Below are 24,132 nucleotides of genomic sequence, written 5' to 3'. Positions count from 1 at the left end.
CTCTTCTCATAGCTCCACTAAGCAGTGCCCCACTGCAGACACAGTGTGGGGGCTCCAACCCCACATTTCCCTTCTGCACTGACCTAGCAGAGGTTCTCCATGAGGGTCAGGCCCCTGTAACAACCTTCTGCCTGGACACCCAGATGTTTTCATACATCCTCCAAAATCTAGGCAGAGGTTCCCAAACCTCAATTCTTGACTTCTGTGTACCTGCAGGTTCAACACCATGTGGAAGCTGACAAGGTTTGGGGCATGCACCCTCTGAAGCCATGGCTCAAGGTGTACCTTGGCCCTTTTCAACCATAGCTAAGGTGGCTGGGATGGAGGGTACAAAGTCCCTAGGCTTCACAGAGCACGGGGGTCCTGGGCTGGTACCACGAAACCATTTTCTCCTCCTAGACCTCCAGTCCTGTGATGGGAAGGGCTGCTGTGAAGGTCTCTGACATACCTTGGAGACACTTTTTGCATTGTCATGGAGATTAATATTTGGTCCCTCATTACTTATGTAAATTTCTGCAGCTGGCTTGAGTTTGTCCTCACAAATAGTTTTTTTTTTTTTCTATTGCATCACCAGGCAGCAAATTTCCCAAACTTTTATGCTCTGCTTTCTTTTCAAACATTCTAATTCCAAGTGATATATTTGTGAATGTGTAAAATTGAATGCTTTGAACAGCACCCAAATCACCTCTTGAATGCTTTCTGCTTAGAAATTTCTGTCAGATACCCTAAATCATCTTCCTCAAGTTCAAAGTTCCACAGATCTCTAGGTCAGGGGCAAAATGCCACCAATCTCTTTGCAAAGGCATAACAAGAGTCATCTTTGCTCCAATTCCCAACAAGTCCCTCACCTCCATCTGAGACCCCCTCAGCCTGGAACTATCAGTGTTTTCATTAAAGCTATTCAACAATTCTCTAGAAGTTCCAAATTTCCCCATATCATCTTGTCTTCTGAGCCCTCTAAAGTGTCTCAAACTCTGCCTGTTACCCAGTTCCAAACTTGTTTCCACATTTTGTATCTTTACAACCACACCTCACTTAAATGGTACCAATTTACTGTATTGGTTGGTTGTCATGCTGCCAATAAAGACATATGTGAGACTGGGTAATTTAAAAATAAGAGATGTAATTGACTCACAGTTCCATGTGACTGGGAAGGCTTCACGATCATGGCTGAAGGCAAATGAGGAGCAAAGTCACATCTTACATGATGGCAGGCAAGAGGGCATGTGCAAGGGAACTCTACTTTATATAACCATCAAATCTCATAAGAGTTCTTCACTATCATGAGAACAGTACAGGAAAACCCCACCCCCATGATTCACTTACCTCCCACCAGTTCCTCCCAGGACATGTGGAGATTATTAAAATTCAAGGTTAGATTTGGGTAGGGACATAGAGCCAAACCGTATCAGTCACCTTCACTGGTATGTTAATGACCATACTATTCACAATAGCATAGTCATGGAATTAAGTGTCTGTCAATGGATAATTGAATAAAGAAAATGCAGTGGGTATACATACATATACACACACACACACACACACACACACACACACACATAGACACACCAGAAATACTACACAGCCATACAAAGGAATTAAATCATATCTTTTGCAGCAACATAGACAGAACGGGAGGGCATTATCCAAAGTGAAATGATTAAGAAACAGAAAGTAAAACAAAACAAAACAAAACCTGGTACATTCTTAATTATAAGTAAGAGCTAAACAATGGACATACAAAGAGGAGCCATAGATTTTGGAGACTCCAAAATGTGGTAGGATGGGAGGAGGTAAAGAATGAAATATTACCTATTGGGTACAATGTATGCTACATTTAGGGTAATGGGTACCCTAAAATATTACCTATTGGGTACAATGTATGCTACATTTAGGGTAATGGGTACCCTAAAAGCCCAGAATAACCCAGTACACAATGTATCCAAAAACACAAATGCATTTATGTTCACTAAATCTACAAAGATAAAAAAAGAAAAAAATAATGGATGTGGAGAGCAAAGATAAAACATCCAGCACAATATCCAAATGTTTAAATCCCCGTTCCCCAGTAATTCAAATCAGTGTGAAATAGTAGAAAAAGCAAGGGCTTAGGAGCCCCATAGATTTGATTTTGACCCTGGGTCCCCACCATCTTTTTTTGTTTCCGTGAACTTTTTTACTTAACCCCTCTAAGCACTTTAAATTTTCTATGGACATTTAAGATAATACATGCAGAGCACTGAGCTCTGTTAGACATCTAATGCATACTAACAGCTCTAGTTATTTCTGATTAATGAACAAGATCATAACTTAAATTGCTTTTATGTAAACGAAACCCCATATATCCCTATGCCAGTACACACACTTCTAAAATTCAAAGAATTTTCTATTGAAAATTGAAAGTAAAAACTAGGTCAGAAATTTTTAAACTTTAAAGTATCAAATATCACCTAAGAAGTTTGTTAAAATGTACATTCCTGAACCCTTACATATAGATTTGATTTATTCTTTCTGGAAAGTTCCCAGGAATTTGTCTTTTTAAAAATAATCTGATTTGCTCCTGATGTCGGTGGCCTATTGGACCAATTTGATTCCCTACTATAAATGTGTATGTGTAACCTATAGTAATGTGTTCATTTATTATTTTGTATGAATATCTAAATGTAATTCAGTTAATTCAATTTTTAACTTTTGGAACTACCTGGAGTTGATATACAGTTGTAACTGGAGAATGGGTTAACATATCAAATATAATAAATATAATTAATAATAAATCTGGAAACAGTAGATATACAGTCATACACTGATTAACAAACAACAGAAATACATTTTGAGCAATGCATTCTCAGGTGATTTTCTGATTGTGTGAACGTCACAGAGTGTATTTACACAAACCTGGATGGTCTAGCCCACTACACATCTAGGCTATATAGTACAGCCTATTGCTCCTAGGTTACAAACCGATATAGCATATTACTGCACAGCACGTTACTGAACTAAATACTCTAGACAATTGTAGCACAGTGGTATTTGTATACCTAAACATAGAAATGATACAATAAAAATAAGATATAAGAAATAAAAATGGTACACTTGTAAAGGGAAGTTACCATGAATGGAGCTTGCAGGACAGGAAAACTATAGTTTTTTTTTTCTTTACAAACTTTTAGTTTTATTAACCTTTGACTCTTGGAATAACATTTAGCTTAAAATAAACACAATGTATGGCTATATAAAAATGTTTCCTTTCTTTATGTTCTTGTTATACAAGCTTTTTAAATTTTTTAATTATTTATTTTTACTTTCAAAAATTTTTATTAGTAAACTAGACATAAACACACACACTAGCCTAGGCCTACAGAGGATCAGAATCATGAGCATCACTGTCTCCCACCTCCGCATCTTGTCCCACTGGAAGGTCTTCAGGAGCATGAACACACATGGAGCTGGAATCCCCTAAGATAATGCGTTTTTCTGAGGTATCTCCTGAAGGAACTGCCTGAGGCTCTTTTACAGCTAACTTTTTGTTTTTTTTTAAGTAGAAGGAGCATACTCTAAAGTAACAGTTTACAAAAATATTGTATAATAAATACTAAGCGATAGGAATTTCAGCTCCATCTAATCTTATGGGATTACCATCACATATGTAGTCTGCTGTTGAACAAAATATCTTTATGTGGCCCCTGTCTATCTCATTTTATTTGTGCAATTTCTCTTTATTTATATACTCAAATAGAATTGGAATGATTAATCTATTCACTCATTGCAGACAATAATTTTTAGTCATCAAAATTTATGACATTTGTTTATTGAAATGTTATCTCTTTCATATGAAATTTACAATTTATGTCATTATAAATGTACTTTAGTATCTATAACTACCTAATGCATGTATTTCAGTTTTTAATATATCACTGAAATTTTAAATTTAAGATGTATTAAGATTATGCTGGTTTTATTAATCAGGGCTTTCATTGTCATACAAATGAGGCAACTGTCTGCTAAGTTCCAAATGAATGAATTCTACCTAGTTAACGAGCATAATGAAAAAGTAACTACCTCTGATACCAATTAACTCTTTATAATGTTATTCACCACTGAAATGTGCCAGTATTTGATTTACAGATGGCCAAATAGGAAGAGCTCTGGTCTGCAGCTCACAGGGAGATCAACACAGAAGGCTGGTGATTTCCAAATTTCCAACTGAGGTACACAGCTCATCTCACTGGGACTGGTTAGACAGTGGGTGCAGCCCATGGAAGGTAAAGCTGAAGCAGAGTGGGGTGTCGCCTCACCTGGGAAGCACAAGGGGTGGGGAACTCCCACCCCTTGCCAAGGGAAGCCATGAGGGACTGTGCCCTGAGGAATGGTGCATTCTGGCCCAGATACTACGCTTTTCCCTCCATCATCTCAACCTACAGACCAGGAGATTCCCTCGGGCGCGCCTACACCACCAGGGTCCTGGGTTTCAAGCACAAAACTGGGCAGTCATTTGGGCACACACCGAGCTAGCTGCAGCAGTTTCTTTTTTTTTTTTTTTTTTCATAACCCAGTGGTGCCTGGAACGCCAGTGAGAGAGAACCATTCGATCCCCTGCCAGGGAGCCGAGTGGTCTAGCTCAGCAGATCCCACCCGCATGGAGTCCAGCAAGCTGAGATCCACTGGCTTGAAATTCTCACTGCAGGCACAGCAGTCTGAAGTCAACCTGGGATGCTTGAACTTGGTGGAGGGAGGGGCGTCCACCATTACTGAGGCTTGCATAGGAGGCTTTCTCCTCACAGTGTAAACAAAGCCACTGGGAAGTTCTAATTGGGCTGAGCCCACCGCAGTTCAGCAAAGCTGCTGTAGCCAGACTGCCTCTCTAGATTCCTCCTCTCTGGGCGAGGCATCTCTGAAAGAAAGGCAGCAGCCCCGGTCAGGGGCTTATAGATAAAACTCCCATCTCCCTGGGACAGAGCAACGGGGGGCAGGGGTGGCTGTGGGTGCAGCTTCAGCAGACTTAAACATTTCTGCCTGCTGGCTCTGAAGAGAGCAGTGGATCTCCCAGCACAGCACTGAAGCTCTGCTAAGGAGCAGACTGCCTCCTCAAGTGGGTCCCTGAGTCCCATGCTTCCTCACTGAGAGACAACCCCCAGCAGAGGTCGACAGATACCTCATGCAGGAGAGCTCCAGCTGGCATCTGGCAGGTGCCCCCCATGGGACGAAACTTTTAGAGAAAGCAACAGGCAGCAATAATTGCTGTTCTGCAGCCTCTGCTGGTGATACCCAGGAAAAAAGGGTCTGGAGTGGACCTCCAGCAAACTCCAGCAAACCTGCAGCAGAGGGGCCTGACTATTAGAAGGAAAACTAATGAACAGAAAGGAATAGCATCAACATCAACAGAAAGGACATCCACACAAAAAACTCATCTGAAGGTCACCATCAAACACCAAGGGTAGATAAATCCACGAAGAGGAAGAAAAATGAGCGCACAAAGACTGAAAATTCCAAAAACCAGAATGCCTCTTCTCCTCCAGAGGATCACAACTCCTTGCCAGCAAGGGAACAAAACTGAACGAAGAATGAGTTTGACAAATTGACAAAAGGAGGCTTCAGCAGGTGAGTAATAACAAAATCCTCTGAGCTAAAGAAGCATGTTCTAACCCAATGCAAGAAAGCTAAAAGCTTTGAAAAAGGGTTAGATAAATTGCTAACTAGAATAACCAGTTTAAAGAAGAACATAGGCCGAGACGGGCGGATCACGAGGTCAGAAGATCGAGACCATCCTGGCTAACATGGTGAAACCCCGTCTCTACTAAAAATACAAAAAAACTAGCCGGGCGACGTGGCGGGCGCCTGTAGTCCCAGCTACTCGGGAGGCTGAGGCAGGAGAATGGCGTGAACCCGGGAGGCGGAGCTTGCAGTGAGCTGAGATCCGGCCACTGCACTCCAGCCTGGGCGGCAGAGCGAGACTCCGTCTCAAAAAAAAAAAAAAAAAAAAAGAAGAACATAAATCACCTGATGGAGGTGAAAAACACAGCACAAGGACTTCGTGAAGCATACACAAGTATCAATGGCCAAATCAATCAAATGGAAGAAAGGCTATCAGAGATTGAAATCAACTTAATGAAATAAAGTGTGAAGACAAGATTAAAGAAAAAGGATTCAAAAGGAACAAACAAAGCCTCCAAGAAATATGGGTCTATGTGAAAAGACCAAACCTATGTTTGATTGGTGTACCTGAAAGTGACGGGGAGAATGGAGCCAAGTTAGAAAACACTCTTCAGGATATTATCCAGGAGAACATCCCCAACCTAGCAAGACAGGTCAACATTCAAATTCAAGAAATACAGAGAACACCACAAAGATACTCCTTGAGAAGAGCAACCCCAAGAAACCTAATCATCAGATTCACCAAATTTGAAATGAAGGAAAAAATGTTAAGGGCAGCCAGAGAGAAAGGTTGGGTTACCCACAAAGGGAAGCCCACCAGATTAACAGGGGATCTCTCTGCAGAAACACTACAAGCCAGAAGAGAGTTGGGGCCAGTAATCAGCATGCTTAAAGAAAAGAATTTTCGGCCGGGCGCGGTGGCTCAAGCCTGTAATCCCAGCACTTTGGGAGGCCGAGACGGGCGAATCATGAGGTCAGGAGATTGAAACCATCCTGGCTAACACGGTGAAACCCCGTCTCTACTAAAAAAAAAATACAAAAAAATTAGCTGGGCGAGGTGGCAGGCGCCTGTAGTCCCAGCTACTCGGGAGGCTGAGGCAGGAGAATGGCGTGAACCCGGGAGGCAGAGCTTGCAGTGAGCTGAGATCCGGCCACTGCACTCCAGCCTGGGGGAAGAGCGAGACTCTGTCTCAAAAAAAAGAAAAGAATTTTCAACCCAGAATTTCATGTCATGCGAACTAAGCTTTATAAATGAAGGAGAAATAAAATCCTTTACAGACAAGCAAATGCTGAGAGATTTTGTTACCACCAGGTCTGCCTTACAAGAGGTCCTGAAGGAAGCACTAAGTATGGAAAGGAACAACCTGTACCAGACACTGCAAAAACATATAAAATTGTAAAGACGATCGACACTATGAACAAACTGCATCAACTAATGGGCAAAATAACTAGCTAATATCATAATGCTAGCTTTATTTACCCATAACAGGATAGAATTCACACAAAACATTATTAATCTTAAACGTAAATGGGCTAAGTGCCCCAATTAAAAGACACTGACTGGCAAATTGGATAAAGAGTCAAGACCCATCAGAGTGCTGTATTCAGGAGACCCATCTCACATGCAGAGACACACATAGGCTCAAAATAAAGGAATGAAGGAATATTTACTAAGCAAATGGAAAGCAAAAACAAACAAACAAACAAACAAAAAAAAAGAAGGATTGCAATCCTAGTCTCTAATAAAACAGACTTTAAACCAACAAAGATCAAAAAAGACAAAGAAGGGCATTACATAACGGTAAAGGGATCAAAGCAACAAGAAGAGCTAACTATCCTAAATATATATGCACCTAATAAAGGAGCACCCAGATTCATAAAGCAATTTCTTACAGACCTACAAACACACTTAGACTCCCAGACAATAATAGTGGGAGACTTTAACATCCTACTGTCAATATTAGACATAACAATGAGACAGAAAATTAACAAGGATATTCAGGGCTTGAACTCAGCTCTGGACCAAGCAGACCTTATAGACATCTACAGAACTCTTCACCCCAAATCAACAGAATATACATTCTTTTCAGCACCACATCACACTTATTCTAAAATTGACCACATAATTGGAAGTAAAACACTCCTCAACAAATGCAAAAGAACGGAAGTCATAACAAACAGTGTCTCAGACCACAGTGCAACCAAATTAGAACCCAGGATTAAGAAACTCACTCAAAATTGCACAGCTGCATGGAAACTAAACAACATGCTCCTGAATGACTGCTGGATAAAGAAAGGAAGGCAGAAATAAATAAGTTATTTGAAACCAGTGAGAACAAAGACCCAATGTACCAGAATCTCTTGGACACAGTTAAAGCAGTGTTGACCGGGAAATTCATAGCACTAAATGCCCACAAGGAGAAAGCAGGAAAGATCTAAAATTGACACAGTAATATCACAATTAAAAGAACTAAAGAAGCAAGAGCAAACAAATTCAAAAGCTAGCAGAAGACAAGAGATAACCAAGATCAGAGCAGAACTGAAGGAGATAGACACACACACACACACACACAAAACCTTCACAAAATCAAGGAATCCAGGAGCTGGTTTTTTGAAAAGATTAACAAAATAGATAGACTGCTACCCATACTAATAAAGAAGAAAAGAAAGAAGAATCAAATAGACACAATAAATAACAATAAAGGGGATATCACCACTGGTCCCACAGAAATACACACTACCATCAGCTAATACTATAAACACCTCTATGCAAATGAACTAGAAAACCTAGAAGAAATGGATAAATTCATGGACAAATACACCCTCCCAAACTAAACCAGGAAGAAGTCGAATCCCTGAATAGACAAATAACAAGTTCTGAAATTGAGGCAGTAATTATTAGCTACCAACCAAAAAAAAAATCTCAGGACCAGACAGATTCACAGGCACATTTTACCAGAGGCACAAAGAGGAGCTGGTACTATTCCTTCTGAAACTATTACAAGCAATAGAAAAAGAGGGAATCCTACCTAATTCACTTTATGAGGCCAGCATCATCCTGAGAGCAAAACCTGACAGTGACACAACGAAAAAAGAAAATTTCAGGCCCATATCCTTGATGAACATCCATTCAAAAATCCTCAATAAAATATTGGCAAACCAAATCCAGCATCACATCAAAAAGCTTATTTACCATGATGAAGTCAGTTTCATCCTTGGGATGCAAGGCTGGTTCAATATACTCAAATCAATAAACGTAATCTGTCACATAGACAGAACCAATGACAAAAACCATATGATTATCTCAATAGATGCAGAACAGGCCTTCAATAAAATTCAACATCGCTTCATGCTAAAAACTCTCAATAAACTAGTATTGATGGAATGTATCTAAAAATAATAAGAGCTATTTATGACAAACCCGAAGCCAATATCATACTGAATGGGCAAAATCTAGAAGCACTGCCTTTGAAAACTGGCACAAGAATGCCCTCTCTCACCACTCCTATTCAACATAGTATTAGAAGTTCTGGCCAGGGCAATCAGGCAAGAGAAAGAAATAAAGGATATTCAAATAGGAAGTCAAATTGTCTCTGTTTGCAGATGACATGATTGTGTATTGAGAAAATCAACACTGGGTGTGGTGGCTTATGCCTGTAATCCCAGAGCTTTGTGAGGCTGAGGCAGGCAGATCATCGGAGGTCAGGAGTTCGAGACCAGCCTGACCAACATGGAGAAACCCTGTCTCTAGTAAAAGTACAACATTAACTGGGCATGGTGGCAAATGCCTGTAATCCCAGCTACTTAGGAGACTGAGGCAGGAGAATCGCTTGAACCCAGGAGGCAGAGGTGTGGTGAGCTGATATCATTCAACTGCACTCCAGCCTGGGCAACAAGAGTGAAACTTCATCGCAAATTAATTAATTAATTAATTAATTAAAAAAAGAAAAGAAAAGAAAAGAAAATCTCATTGTCTAGCCCAAAATCTCCTTAGGCTGATATGCAACTTCGGCAAAGTCTTAGGATACAAAATCAATGTGCAAAAATCACAAGCATTCCTATACACCAATAATTTTCAAACAGAGAGCGAAATCATGAGTGAATTCCCATTCACAATTGCCACAAAGAGAATAAGATAACGAGGAAAATAATTTACAAGGGATGTAAAGGACCTTTTCAAGGAGAACTACAAACCACTGCTCAAGGAAATAAGAGAGGACACAAACAAATGGAAAAACATTCTATGCTCATGGATAGGAAGAATCAATATAGTGAAATAGCCATACTATCCAAAGTAATTTACAGATTCAGTGCTATCCCCATCAAGCTATCATTGACTTTCTTCACAGAATTAGGAAAAAACTATTTTAAATTTCATATGAAACCAAAAAAGAGCCCATGTAGCCAAGACAATCTTAAGCAAAAAGTACAAAGCTGGAGGCATCACGCTACCTGACTTCAAACTGAACTACAAGGATACAGTAACAAAAACAGCATGGCAATGGTACCAAAGCAGATATATACACCATGGAACAGAACAGAACCCTCAGAAATAACACCACACATCTTCAAGCATCTGAACCTTGACAAAACTGACTAAAACAACCAATGGGGAAAGGATTCCCTATTTAATAAATGATGTTGGGAAAACCTGGCTAGTCATACACAAAAAACTGAAATTGGACCCCTTCCTTACAACTTATACAAAAATAAACTCAAGATGGATTAAGGACTTAAAAGTAAGACTTAAAACCATAAAAACCTTTGAAGAAAACCTAGGCATGCCATTCAGGACATAGACATGTCAAAGACTTTATGACTAAAACACCAAAAGCAATCGCAACAAAAGCCAAAATTGACAAATGGGATCCAATTAAATTAAAGAGCTTCTGCACAGCAAAATAAACTATCATCAGAGTGAACAGGCACCCTATAGAATGGGAGAAAAAATTTGCAATCTATCCATCTGACAAAGGGCTCATATCCAGAATCTTCAAGTAACTTAAACAAATTTACAAGAAACTAACAGCCCCATCAAAAAGTGGGTGAAGAATATGAAGAGACACTTCTCAGAAGAAGACCTTTATGTGATCAACAAACATATGAAAAATGGCTCATCATCACTGATTATTAGAGAAATGCAAATCAAAACCACAATGAGATACCATCTCATGCCAGTTAGAATGGCAATCATTAAAAAAGTCAGGAAACAAAAGATGCTGGAGAGGATGTGGAGAAATAGGAACACTTACACACTGCTAGTGGCAGTGTAAATTAGTTCAACCACTGTGGAAGATAGTATGGTGATTCCTCAAGGATCTAGAGCCAGAAATACCATTTGACCCAGCAATCCCATTACAGGGCATATACCCAAAGGATTGTAAATCATTCTACTATAAAGACATATGCACACATATATTTACTGCAGCACTATTCACAATAGCAAATACTTGGAACCAACCCAAATGCCCATCAATGATAGACTGGATAAAGAAAATGTGGCACATATACACCATGGAATACTATGCAGCCATAAAGAAAGATGAGTTCATGTGCTTTGCAGGTACATGGATTCTCAGCAAACTAACACAGCGAACAGAAAACCAAACACCGCATGTTCTCACTCATAAGAGGGAGTTGAACAGTGAGAACACATGGACACAGGGAGAAGAATATCACACACTAGTGTCTACTGGAGGGTGGGGGCTAGGGGAGGGATAGCATTGGGAGAAATACCTAATGTAGGTGACGGGTTGATGGGTGCAGCAAGCCACCATGGCACGTGTACACCTATGTAACAAACCTGCATGTTCTGTGCATGTATCCCAGAACTTAAAAGTATAATACAAAAAAATTAAAATACGTTTATCAAATATTTAATGCTCTGAAATTTTTCATGTTTAAGTAAAACATGTCTCCTGTCACATTTTATTTAAAAGCCTCAATTTAAAATATTTTAAATATAATCTTAACTAAATTATAGTAAACTAAATACTGCTTTTGGACCACATAGAGCTTCAAAATAAGATTTCTCTGAGAACCTACAATTGAGTTTACTAAAAAAACAAGAATCAACCAAAAATTTCAAAAAAAAAAAAGTAGTTTATTATAGAAATAAGTCAAGCCAAATAGCATTACATAAGAAAAAATGAAAACAAGGAAATACTTTGAACTTTTCCGATGCAGTCAACCACTTGTCCACAGCAAATATGTCCCATTTCTTCTTAGAGGCACTCTGACAAGACCTGTGGATGTAAGGATTATCAACATACTTTTCCATTAAGAAGAGATTGAAAAACAAGTCCCAAAAGAACGTAAGATTCCTAGTCTATGGCAAGCAGTGCTATTGACTGTATGTAATTTATTTGCGAAACTAGGTTCAACTTGCATTGTAAGATGACAGGTTTATGCCTCTTTCATGGTCATTCGTTTCTGTTTGTTTTTCAAACTATTTTCCACAGCATGGTTCCAACGTTCATTTCGGATTCTACATGTAACCTACTTGAGGAAAGATTCCAACTTTCTTATATACTGTAACAAATTTGTGAATTTAAAAAAATCAAGTATGAAAACTAAGATATGTTTGCTGCTGGTGATTCCTTTCTCTACAATTTGCATGAGATGATTATTAATGTTGATTGGCACATTCCTTATGACAAAATAAAGCTTCATAGTACTGTCTGATATCGATTTTCTTAATGTGGATGATTTTGAGGAAGATCATTGTAGACTTAGAATACTTCTGAGTGAAAAGACACCTAGAAAATTAAGATTATAAATGCTGCAAATTATTGGAAATATTAAACAGTCACATTTTTATAGAAAGTTATTCTACTTGAGAAATGGTAGCTTTTCTTTCTTTCTTTTTTTTTTTTTTTTTTTTTAAGATGGAGTCTCATTTTGACACCCAGACTGGAGTGCAGTGGCGTGATCTCTGTTCACTGCCATCTCCACCTCCCCGGTTCGAGTGATTCTCCTGCCTTAGACTCCTGAGTAGCTAAGATTATAGGCAGGTGGCACCACACTAAGCTAAGTTTTGTATTTTTAGTATTGACGGAGTTTTTGCCACGTTGGCCAGGCTGGTCTTGAACTGGCCTCCAGTGATCTTCCTGTCTCGAACTTCCAAAGCGCTGGCATTACAGGCATGAGTCACCATGCCTGGACAAGAAATGGTACCTTTTTAATCCAGTACAAATGAATACAAAATATTCAGACTCTTTAGTGTTTTCTTCAGTAGATTGTCATTTACTTGTATTTGCTTTACCTGCCCACCCATCAGCTTATATTTATTGGGCACTTATGTAATATAGAGGCACAACACACGGAATATAAAGAATACAATGAGATTAGTGCTTGATAACCTAATTATGGTGGTTAATATCAGCATTAATTATAATACTTGACATACCTATAATATATACATATATATACACTTATTTTGATTTACACTCAGAATTATACATAGTATAAATCATGTGTCCTTTAGTTATGACTTAATGTTTGAATCTTTTCTAAGTTTGGCAGTGTTCAATATGAAACTCATTATTGGTCAGGAAGAGGCAGAAAGTTGCTGATACACCCACCTAGCATAACACATTCATGTTTAAAACAAAAATGAATCAGAGGTTCAAAGCAGGTTTATACATTTACCTTTGTGTAAACTGATTTTTTTTTTTTATTCATAGAGGCACAGCAAGAATTTGCTTAGTCATGTCAGTGGAGTTGTGAAGTTATGTTATTTAGGTAATTTTCTGAAATATCTCCATATCTTAAAATTACAGTATTGTTTTCTAATTCCCTTAACTATATTTCAGACAAATTAGTGTTATAAGTCTTTTATGGCAATACCATAACTTAAAACATTATATGGCTGCTTTTTACACAGTATATTCACCATTGCTTGACGTCTTATTTTTGTAATTGTAAGAAAAATTCTAAAAGGGAACTTCCACAATTATATTAACTTCCCTCAAATATAGAAAATGAAGACTTTTATAGAACTTATTTTCATAGAAGATGGTTATAGGAGAGAGGGAATATTTGTGATCTTTAATGACACATCTGAGTGAGAAGGAATATAATCATTTTTATATAGACAAGCAACCAAGATTAAAATATGCTCTCAAATCTCTGTCAAAGTGTAACAGTAAACTATTATGTTCTGAAGAACAATCTACAGATAATCAGTACAAGAAAATTAAACTGCACAAAAATCAGAATATAGCTTTTCACTTTACAAAGCATCACTTTGTTTTATGAACAAAATTTACTACAAAGTACTTTTTGATATTAGGATACATTATGTAAGGTTGAAATAGATACACTTAAAGGAAAACAAAAACTGAATAGTAAAATAAAATGCATCTGATGGGTGGCAGATAAAAAACAATTGCTAATACCAGAAAAACCTCAAAGAGGACTTGGACACATCTTACAGTGAAGTTATACAAGAGTTCATTTTGGATGGGAGATGGCATTAATAAACACGTTGCTTTCTCTAAAATGTTTCTCATATTAAATATTCGCCTGATTATATGCAATGACTAAAATTGCAAAGAGACGCCATGTCTTTTGAAAAGAATTTATAAATAATATCATACATAAATAAGTGTGCTTCTAAAATAGGTTACTTTCTTTGTTTCTTTCAGTAAATGCTGTTTGTTAAATGTTTCTTTTATGACTTGGAAAAAAGTTCTCTTAGCTTACTGCAAAAGTGTAATGTTATGCTACAGCTGATAGATAACCATATGATACTCTATTCATTCCAGTTTAAAATAATTTGATCTTTGAAGTGTAAATTACAAATTTAAGCAATTCAATCAATATAAAAGATTATAATTATGAGAGTATATTCAATATACTTAATTGACTATAGTCCATATCACTGCTTTTAATCTTTCCAAGCAAATGGCTTCTATTTCTTTTTTTTTTTTTTTGTCTCTATTTAACTTGGGACTGAACAGTAGGCATACATTTATCCTAATAAAATTATCATTTTGTTATAATTCATAGGTTTTTGGAATGAACCTTTAGGAAGTATAGCCAGGAAAAACCTTTATAGCAGTCAAATATTTCAAAATCTTTCTCCCAGAATCACAAAAGCATGAGAAACTTGCAGCTTAATTTTTTCCTTTAAATGTAAGCTATAAGGTTAATTGCTAAGATAATAAACAGATGCAGTGAAGACTGGCAATAATAGAAAACCTCCTAGAGATTGTCAATTTACCAAACGATTTGTAAATTACTAAATCTTTCATTATCAAATGTATCCACCCCGTGTCCTATGGCACGCTGTTTGAAAGTAGTTGCTTTTCAGTGTTTGCCCTGTTGGTGTCATCCCCTCGATTACAGAAAAAAGTAAAATCCTTCCGTGGTTAAGAACCCTAAACGTAATTTACTTCAGAGGGTTGTTTTTGGGGAAAAAATAACTTAAGAAATGCATGCGAATATTCAACAGGGAACAATGACGCTGAAGGGTTACAGAGAGAGGAAGGAAGAACTTGAGAATACTAATTAAGGACTTTCCATTTGCATAGCCTGCAAATAACTCTGCCCAAAAGATCAGTCCAAAGTGTTATTACTTGCAGAACTCTGATTGTCATTAGCCTGGCACTGGCATCACCATTCCCATTAGTACCCAGATGGACTGGGAGAATGGCATAAACAATTGCTGAAAAGAATCTAGCCACTCTTGGTCTCTATCAGTCAGACCAGTGGTGCAATTAAGATAATGCCCCCTACTATGGCTTCAGCTGTCACCTGGCAAAGCTTCTCTTATGTTTCTATTTACACAAATTAAGCAATGTTGAAAGAAAACAAAATTTGTATTTAAAAGACAACTTAAAGAAGAAGAAATGTATGCTAGAATTTAAGAGTCCTGGTACTCACTTCTGGTTTCAACTCTTTCTGAGTATCTACACATCAATATCAATAACTGTATACATACACACATACATGGAAACACACACATACACACAGAGCTATTTTAAATGTCTTAGTATTAATTTCTACAAAGCAAAGAACGTACTATAATCATTTTCTACTCCTGATCCTGTGAGAGGTGGTCATACATATTAAAACAGGCAACAATACTGTTCGAATGTAATGTGATATTTCTGTCTGGATGCATTTTGTTCTCGTTCGCAAATAAATTATCAATCATTGTGTGTTTTTGGAGATGTATATTCTAATTAAGAAAATAAATAAACTGATTTATCAAAACTTCTTTCCAGGACACTTACTTCTCATCTATTTATTAATTTTACTAAATATTTAGTGAGTGATTTCTATTCTTCAGACATTGTGTTTGGTCCTGGGCTAGAGATACTCTGTATGTGCCCCATGGAACTTACATTGCAGTTGTAGAGACTCATAATAAATAAAGTAACAAGTATATACTAACACCTCCAGTAGTGATAACAACTAATAAGAGAAATTAAGCAGAAAAAAATCAGTTATAAGCTGGGATATTGGGGATATATATTTGAATGAATATTTAGGAAAGGCATCTCTGAAGAGAAAAAATTTATACTCAATAAAGTTGAAGCACGTACCTCAGGTAAAATTCCAGGAAATCATTGAAGCTAAGTAAAACTCAGATACACCAAACACTAAAATAATGGCCTAAACATTGTGTGATATTAGTCCTTAATGCAATATTTATAAAATATGAGTGGTCATGTAGAGATTTTAATGACAAGTTCAAGATTTAAAAAATAATATTTATGTATCACTGCATTTTCCTTGCTATCCACTGATGACCTTTTTCAGATATTAAGAAAAATCTTAATTAAAATATATAATTTATATTTCTTATTATATTTTCTTGCACATTATTATAACACAAAGCACTGACAAAATGATTTAATTTAAATACTATGATACAAAATCAGTATAATCCTGTTTATAAGAAAATATGTAATATTGACAGTTTGGCTGAAAATTCAATTTAAATTTAAAGGCAACCTATACTTCCAGAAAAACAGAGACCAAGGAAGTATGCTCTGAACACCTCTAATTCAAGATTCTGGGAGCCATTTAGGCAGACTACAGATGAACACTGAAGGAGTTTGCCATTCCTACTGTGTATTTGGAAAGATGGTCAATAATGTTTTCAGTGTGGGGTTGTTTTTTTCTTGCTAGAGGATATTCTCTAATTCGCTTTCAAAAAAGAGTTGCAGGTCATAAGCTTTTATATTTTCCAACTTTGTAAAAAATGACATCATTTTGCGTCATATTGCAATGATGTTTTTGTTTTATTTATAATTTAAGGAGTCTATGTTCAAATGTACCTCCCCTTCAGCACTTTGAAGACTATTCTATTCTCCTTTTGTGCCAATAATTGATAAAGCCACAAAGAAATGATAAATGCTACCGGTGATGGATACCCCCTTTACCCTGATGTGGTCATTACACATTGTATGCCTCAATCAAAATATCTCATATACCCCATACATATATATACCTACTATGTACCCATAAAAATTAAAAATAAAACATTAAAAAATAAAAACTGACAAGGAAAGTTTGTTGTAATATGTAGGCAATCTTTTACCTGTTCCCCCCAAAAATCCTCAATGTATTTCCCTGGTAACTCTTCGCATTTTATTAGCTTGATTTGAAATTAAACTCTCATGTGGTGTACATGTATGTATGCGCGTGTGCGTGTGACATGTATACATATCTATGGATGTATATATTTGCATGCGTTTTCATCATTGTCTTCTGCGTCTGGGACACACTTGGCTTTTTCTTATTCAAATATTACTTTTCATCTCTGCCCAATAGTGCTCCTTCTGGGACCTCTATGCAATTGATGCTGCAATTTTTAAACATTTAATCTATGTTGATTGGGGAAATGTTTCTCCACAATTTTGATGTTTGTTTCCATGTTGAGAAGGCAAAATTTGGAATCCTTTAACACTTTCCCCAAAGAGTGACATACTTATTTGCAGGCTTTGAAAAATGTTTCTCTGTCCCATCGGTCTTTTATCATTAAGATTGATTGCTAGACTATCTTCTGCCTTTATATATAAAGTCCATTGACAATTCCAGGAAAGAAAGCTAACATCCATGTCCATAAGTCCAGAATTTTATTTACCCTGTAATGTGGTTTGGCTGTGTCCCCATGCAAATCTCATCTTGAATTGTAGTTCCCATAATCCCCGCATGTTGTGGGAGGGACCTGGTGGGTGGCAATTGAATCATGGGGACCATTACTCCCATACTATTCTCGTGAGAGTGAGTTCTCATCAGAGCTGATGGTTTTATAAAGGGCTTTTTCTCCCCTTTGCTCAGCACTTCTCCTTGCTGCTACCATGCAAAGCAGAACTTGTTGGCTTCCCCTTCTACCATAATTGTCAGTTCCCTGAGGCCTCTCCAGTCATGCTGAACTGTGAGTCAATTAAACCTCTTATCTTTATATATTACCCCGTCTCTTTTGTCTTTATTTGCAGCGTGAGGATGGACTGCCACCTTGCTAAGAAGCAGAAACCCCATGTCCTCAGTGTCATGAGAAAGCCCATGTCACCAGTCATCAGAAGGCTTGTTCTGCCTTTCATCCAAGCTCCTAAACACTGTTCCTGCCTAGTGAACAGATCTCCTTTCTCTTCACTAATGTCTCTTACTACAGTAACCAAACCAAGCAACATTTGGGCTTTTTCTGCCCCCATCCTTAATCCTTGTTTCACCATCTCCACACCCAGTACTCCCTTGGTGTGGATCCTACATTTCGTGGATGTAAACCTAAGTTTTCATCTTGGCTTATGTATTTCAACAGAAAGTAATCAGTTTTCAGTTTTTCAGTGATGACTCACGATTTCTGGCTCTTCAAGATTTTCCTCTTTGATTACTGATGTATCCATTTTTTTTATTTTTAAAACTTTTATTTATTTCTTAGATGTGACATGAAATGGAAAGACTGCAGTATACTCTTAGTTCACTGTCATAAAATCAGATTTATCCAGAATCACAAAGGAATATTTACTTCAACAAAACTATGTTTTCTTTCGTTTTGACAAAACATACTGACAAAACATACCATATTTGGCTTTCATGAGAAAATGAACAAGACACATTCAACCAATCCATATTACAATAAAATCCAATTCTAGTATAATATTCTTCTAACAATATTATGGCAATGATTTATATTTAACTTTAAAATAATTGTGTGTCCATCTCACATAACTTGTTCATTGATTTTTAAAGTGTGGCAATAAACCAGGCATCTCTGTTATAATAAAATTTCATTATAAGTTTGAAAAAGGCAGTAAATGAAATTAATTTCCTTTAAGATGTAATTAAAAATATACTTCCAGGAAATAATAATTATTCTAAATTGTTAATATTTAAGGGCCATCTATATTTTTTTATCATCTACTTAATGCCTTTATGTATTTTTTTTCTCCTTGTTACACGAAAACCCTATAACTGTATTTTCCAGAAATTCCTTTTGTTTTATACTTTCCGGTCAGACACTGCAAATCAGAAAATTGTGCACAATTCGAAAGTGAAAAGTGAGTAAGTCACAATTCTCAACAGGAAGCTAAGGCTAAGATTAGAAAGAATCCTTGTAAATTACTTGCTTTTCTGTTGTGCAGAGCTGAGCAGCTCTCCAGCACAGTGTAAGCTTTCTGCCAATGCTTGGACGCTGGATGGCCTGCAACTTCTTTCCCAGGCATTATAACAGTTGTGTATATAAATTAGATTAGATGCAATGTATATACAGATATTTTGATCTATTTTAATAAATTAAATGGATGAAAGTATACATATTTTAATGCTGAATAAACTAGAAACATCTATGTAATGCTTTTTGTTGTTGTTTCTACAGTTTAGTTTTTTATTTGTTATAGCGCCATGCCATTCCTCTCTGCATGAAAATACAAGCACAACTATTTCTTTAAAGAAACTGCAACCCACAAACATATTCCAAAGCAGCTTCAAGATAGATCACTAAAACAACTTTTAATGAGTAACTTTCTCCATTATTCCATGATTCATGCCAGTTAGACTGAAATGTAACCCACAAATACATTTAATGTCAACTCCGGCAGTAACCCTGCTCCCTCAGAAACCTTTACATATATATATGTATTTATGTTCTGGAATACAAGTGTAGAACGTGCAGGTTTGTTACATAGGTGTACATGTGCCATGGTGGTTTGCTGCACCCATCAACCCGTCATCTACATTAGGTATTTCTCCTAATGCTCTCCCTCCCCTTGCCCCCCACCCCACAACAGGCCCCAGGGTGTGGTGTTCCCCTCCCTGTGCCCATACGTTCTCCTTGTTCAACTCCTACTTACGAGTGAGAAGTATATAATGCTTTTAATAAACAATGTGCAACTACAAAAAAATTTGAAGAATATAGCCACAATACATCTAAGTGAATTCAAAAGTCAGGTAATTAATATAATGACTTTTAATAATTATGAAATTCCTATACTTTATTTTTCCTATAATAGAAAAAAGATCTTAAAATATTAAAAATGAGTTTTCTAAAAAAAAATCAGCATTTCAACATTGTCAAAAAATAAATTAGACCTAAATTAGGGAATACTAAATGATAATCTTTTTATTTGCCCAATGCACTTGACATAAATACCATTCAAATGTCACTAACGAAATGAAACCAATAATTTTTTTTTTTTTTACTTGAAATAAATGTTATAGTTGTGGCAAAATTTTAGGGGTTGAGAAATATGAAATTTATTTCTCAAACATAGGCAGTTTTAGTTGCAACTCTTCTTTTTTTGCTTGTTTGTGTTTTTTGTTTCTGAGACAGAGTCTTGCTCTGTCGCCCAGGCTGGAGTGCAGTGGCACAATCTCGGCTCACTGCAACCTCCGCCTGCTGGGTTCAAGCGATTCTTCTGCCTCAGCCTCCCAAGCAGCTGAGACTACAGGTGCCCATCACCATGCTTGGCTAACTTGTTTTATTTTTAGTAGAGACGAGGTTTCGCCATATTGGCCAGGCTGGTCTTGAACTCCTGAACTTGTGATCCACCATCCTCAGCCTCCCAAAGTGCTGGAATTACAGGCGTGAGCCACCGCAACTGACCACAACTCTTTTTAATTGATTATTGCTATGGTGAGCTTCACCTTATTTTTTTTTATTTTTTCATAAGTTATTGGGGTACAGATGCTATTTGTTTATACGAGTAAGTTCTTTACTGGTGATTTGTGAGATTTTGCACCCATCACCCAAGCAGTTTACACTGCATCGTGTTTGTAATCTTTTATCCCTCACCCCGTCCCACTCTTCCCCACAAGTCCCCAGAGTCCACTGTATCATTCTTATGCCTTTGCGACCTCACACTTAACCTCACACATATCTGTGAGAACATACAATGTTTGGTTTTCCATTCCTGAGTTACTTGACTTAAAATAATAGTCTCTAATTTCATTTACGTCACTGAAAATGCTGTTAATTCATTCCTTTTTAGGACTTCTTAGTCTTCCATTTTATATATATATATATCACCATTTCTTTTCCACTCGTTGATTCATGGGCATTTGGGGTGATTTCATGATTTTGCAATTGTGAATTGTGCTGCTACAAACATGCGTGTGCAAGTGTCTTTTTCAAACAATGACATCTTTTCCTCTGGGGAGACACCCAGTAATGAGATTGCTGGATCAAATGGTTCAAATGGTAGTTCTACTTTTTGTTCTTTAATGAATCTCCACACTGTTTTCCACAGTGGCTCTACTAGTTTACATTCCCACCAGCAGTGTAGAAGTGTTCCTTGTTGACTGCATCCACACCAACATCTCCTGTTTTTCTTTTTTTCTGTTGTTGTTATTATGGCCATTCTTGCAGGAATAAGATGATAACACATTGTAGTTTGGATATGCATTTTCCTGATCATTAGTGATGTTGAGTATTTTTTCATATGTTTATTGGGCATTTGTATATCTTCTTTTGAGAATTGTATATTCATGTCCTTAGCCCACTTTTTAATAGGATTGTTTGATTTTTTTCTTAGTGATTTGTCTGAGTTTGTTGTAGATTCTGGATATTAGTCCTTTGTCAGACGTATAGATTGTGAAGATTTTCTTCCACTCTCTGGATTCTGTTTACTATCCTGGCTGTTCCTTTTGCCATGCAAAACTCTTTAGTTTAGTTAGGTCCCATCTATTTATCTTTGTTTTTATTTCATTTGCTTTTGAATTGTTGGTCATGAAATCTGCCTAAGCCAATGTCTAGAAGGGTATTTTCCCCCCTATGTTATCTTCTAAAATTTTTAAAGTTTCCGGTCTTAGATTTAAGTCTTTTTAATCCATCTTGAGTTGATTTTTGTATAAGGTGAGAGATGAGGATCCAGTTTAATTCTCCTACATGTGGCTAGCCAATTATCCCAGCACACCATTTGTTGAAAAGGGTGTCCTTTTTTGTTTTTGTTTTTTCTTTGTCAAAGATCAGTTAGCTGTACATATTTGGGTTTATTTTTGGGTTCTCTATTCTGTTCCATTGGTCTATGTGCCTATTATATCAGTAACACACTGTTTTGGTGACTACGACCTTATGGTATACTTTGAAATCAGGTATTGTGATGCCTTCTGTTTTTTTTTTTTTTTTTTTGCTTAGTCTTGTTTTGGCTATGTGGGCTCTTTTTTGTTTCCATACGGATTTTAGAATTGTTTTTTCTAATTCTGTAAAGAACGAGGGTGGTATTTTGATGGGGATTGTGTTGAATTTGTAGATTGCTCTTGGCAGTATGGTCATTGTCACAATATTAGTTCTACCCATCCATGAGCACGTGATGTGTTTCCATTTGTTTGTGTCATCTACAATTTTTTTCAGCAGTGTTTTGTAGTTTTCTTTGTAGAGGTCTTTCACCTCCTTGGTTAAATATATTCTCATATATATATATATAAATATATATGTGCAGCTATCGTAAAATGGGTTGAATTCTTGATTTGATTCTCTGTTTGGTCACTGTGTATAGAAGAGCTACTCTTTTGTGTACAGTAATCTTGTATCCAGAAACTTTGCTGAATTATTTTATCGATTCTAGCAGCTTTCTGGAGGAATTCTTGGGGTTTTCAATGTAAATGATCATATTGTCAGCAAACAGTGACAGTTTGACTTCCCCTATACTGATGTGGATGGCCTTTATTTCTTTCTCTTGTCTGATGGCTCTGGCTAGGATTTCCAGTACTATGTTGAAGAGAAGTGGTGAGAGTGGGCATCCTTGTCTTTTTCCATTTCCCAGAGGGAATGCTTTCAACTTTTCCCCATGCAGTATTATGTTGGCCGTGGGTTTCTCATAGATGGCTTTTATTACATTAAGGTATGTCCCTTGTATGCTGATTTAGCTGAGAATTTTAATCATAAAACGATGCTGGATATTGTCAAATACTTTTTCTGCATTAGTGAGATGATCACGTGATTTTCATTTTAAATTCTGTTTATGTGGTGTATCACATTTATTGACTTATATATATTAAACCATCCCTGCATGCATGGTACGAAACCCACTTAATTCTGGTGGATTATCCTTTTGATATTTTATTGGATTTTGTTACCTATTATTTTGTTAAGGATTTTAGAATCTATGTTCATGAAGGATATTGGTTTGTAGTTTTCTTTTTTGGTTATGTCCTTTCTTGGATTGGGCATTTGGGTGATGCTGATGTGTATAGAATTGGTGGGTTCTTGGTCTCACTGACTTCAAGATTGAAGTTGCAGACCCTTGCAATGAGTGTTATAGTTCTTAAAGATGGTGAGTCCGGAGTTTGTTCCTTACTCCCAGTGGGTTCGTGGTCTCGCTGGCTTCAGGAGTGAAGCTGCAGACCTTTGCAGTGAGTGTTACAGCTCATAAAGGCAGCATAGACCCAAAGAGTGAGCAGCAGCAAGATTTGTTGCAAAAAGCAAAACAACAAAGCTTCCACAGTGTGGAAGGGGACTCCAGCAGGCTTGCAGTTGCTGACTCAGGCAGCCTGCTTTTATTCCATTATCTGACCCCACCCACATCCTGCTGATTGGTCCATTTTACAGAGAGCTGATTGGTCTATTTTAAAGAGAGCTGATTAATCCATTTTGACAGAGTGCTGATTGGTGCGTTTACAATCCTTGAGCTAGGCACAGAGTGCTGACTGGTGCATTTACAATCTTTGAGCTAGACACAGAGTGCTAGACAGAAAAGTTCTCCAAGTCCCCACTAGGTTAGCTAGATACGGAGTACCAATTGGTGTGTTTACAAACCTTTAGATGCAGAGTACTGACTGGTTTATTTACAAATCCTGAGCTAGACACAGAGTGCTGATTGGTGCATTTATGATCCCTTAGCTAGACATACAAGTTCCCTAAATCCCTACCAGACTCAGAAGCCCAGCTGGCCTCACCCAGTGGATCTGGCACTGAGGCTGCAGGCAGAGCTGCCCACCAGTCCTGAGCTGCACCTGCACTCCTCAGCCCTTGCACGGTTGATAGGACTGGGAGTCACGGAGCAGGGGCGGTGCCCGTCAGGGAGG

Source organism: Trachypithecus francoisi, unplaced genomic scaffold (genome assembly GCF_009764315.1).
Source record: "Trachypithecus francoisi isolate TF-2019V2 unplaced genomic scaffold, Tfra_2.0 Lachesis_group0, whole genome shotgun sequence".
NCBI lineage: Eukaryota > Metazoa > Chordata > Mammalia > Primates > Cercopithecidae > Trachypithecus > Trachypithecus francoisi.
Note: the sequence above shows the minus strand (reverse complement) of the source record.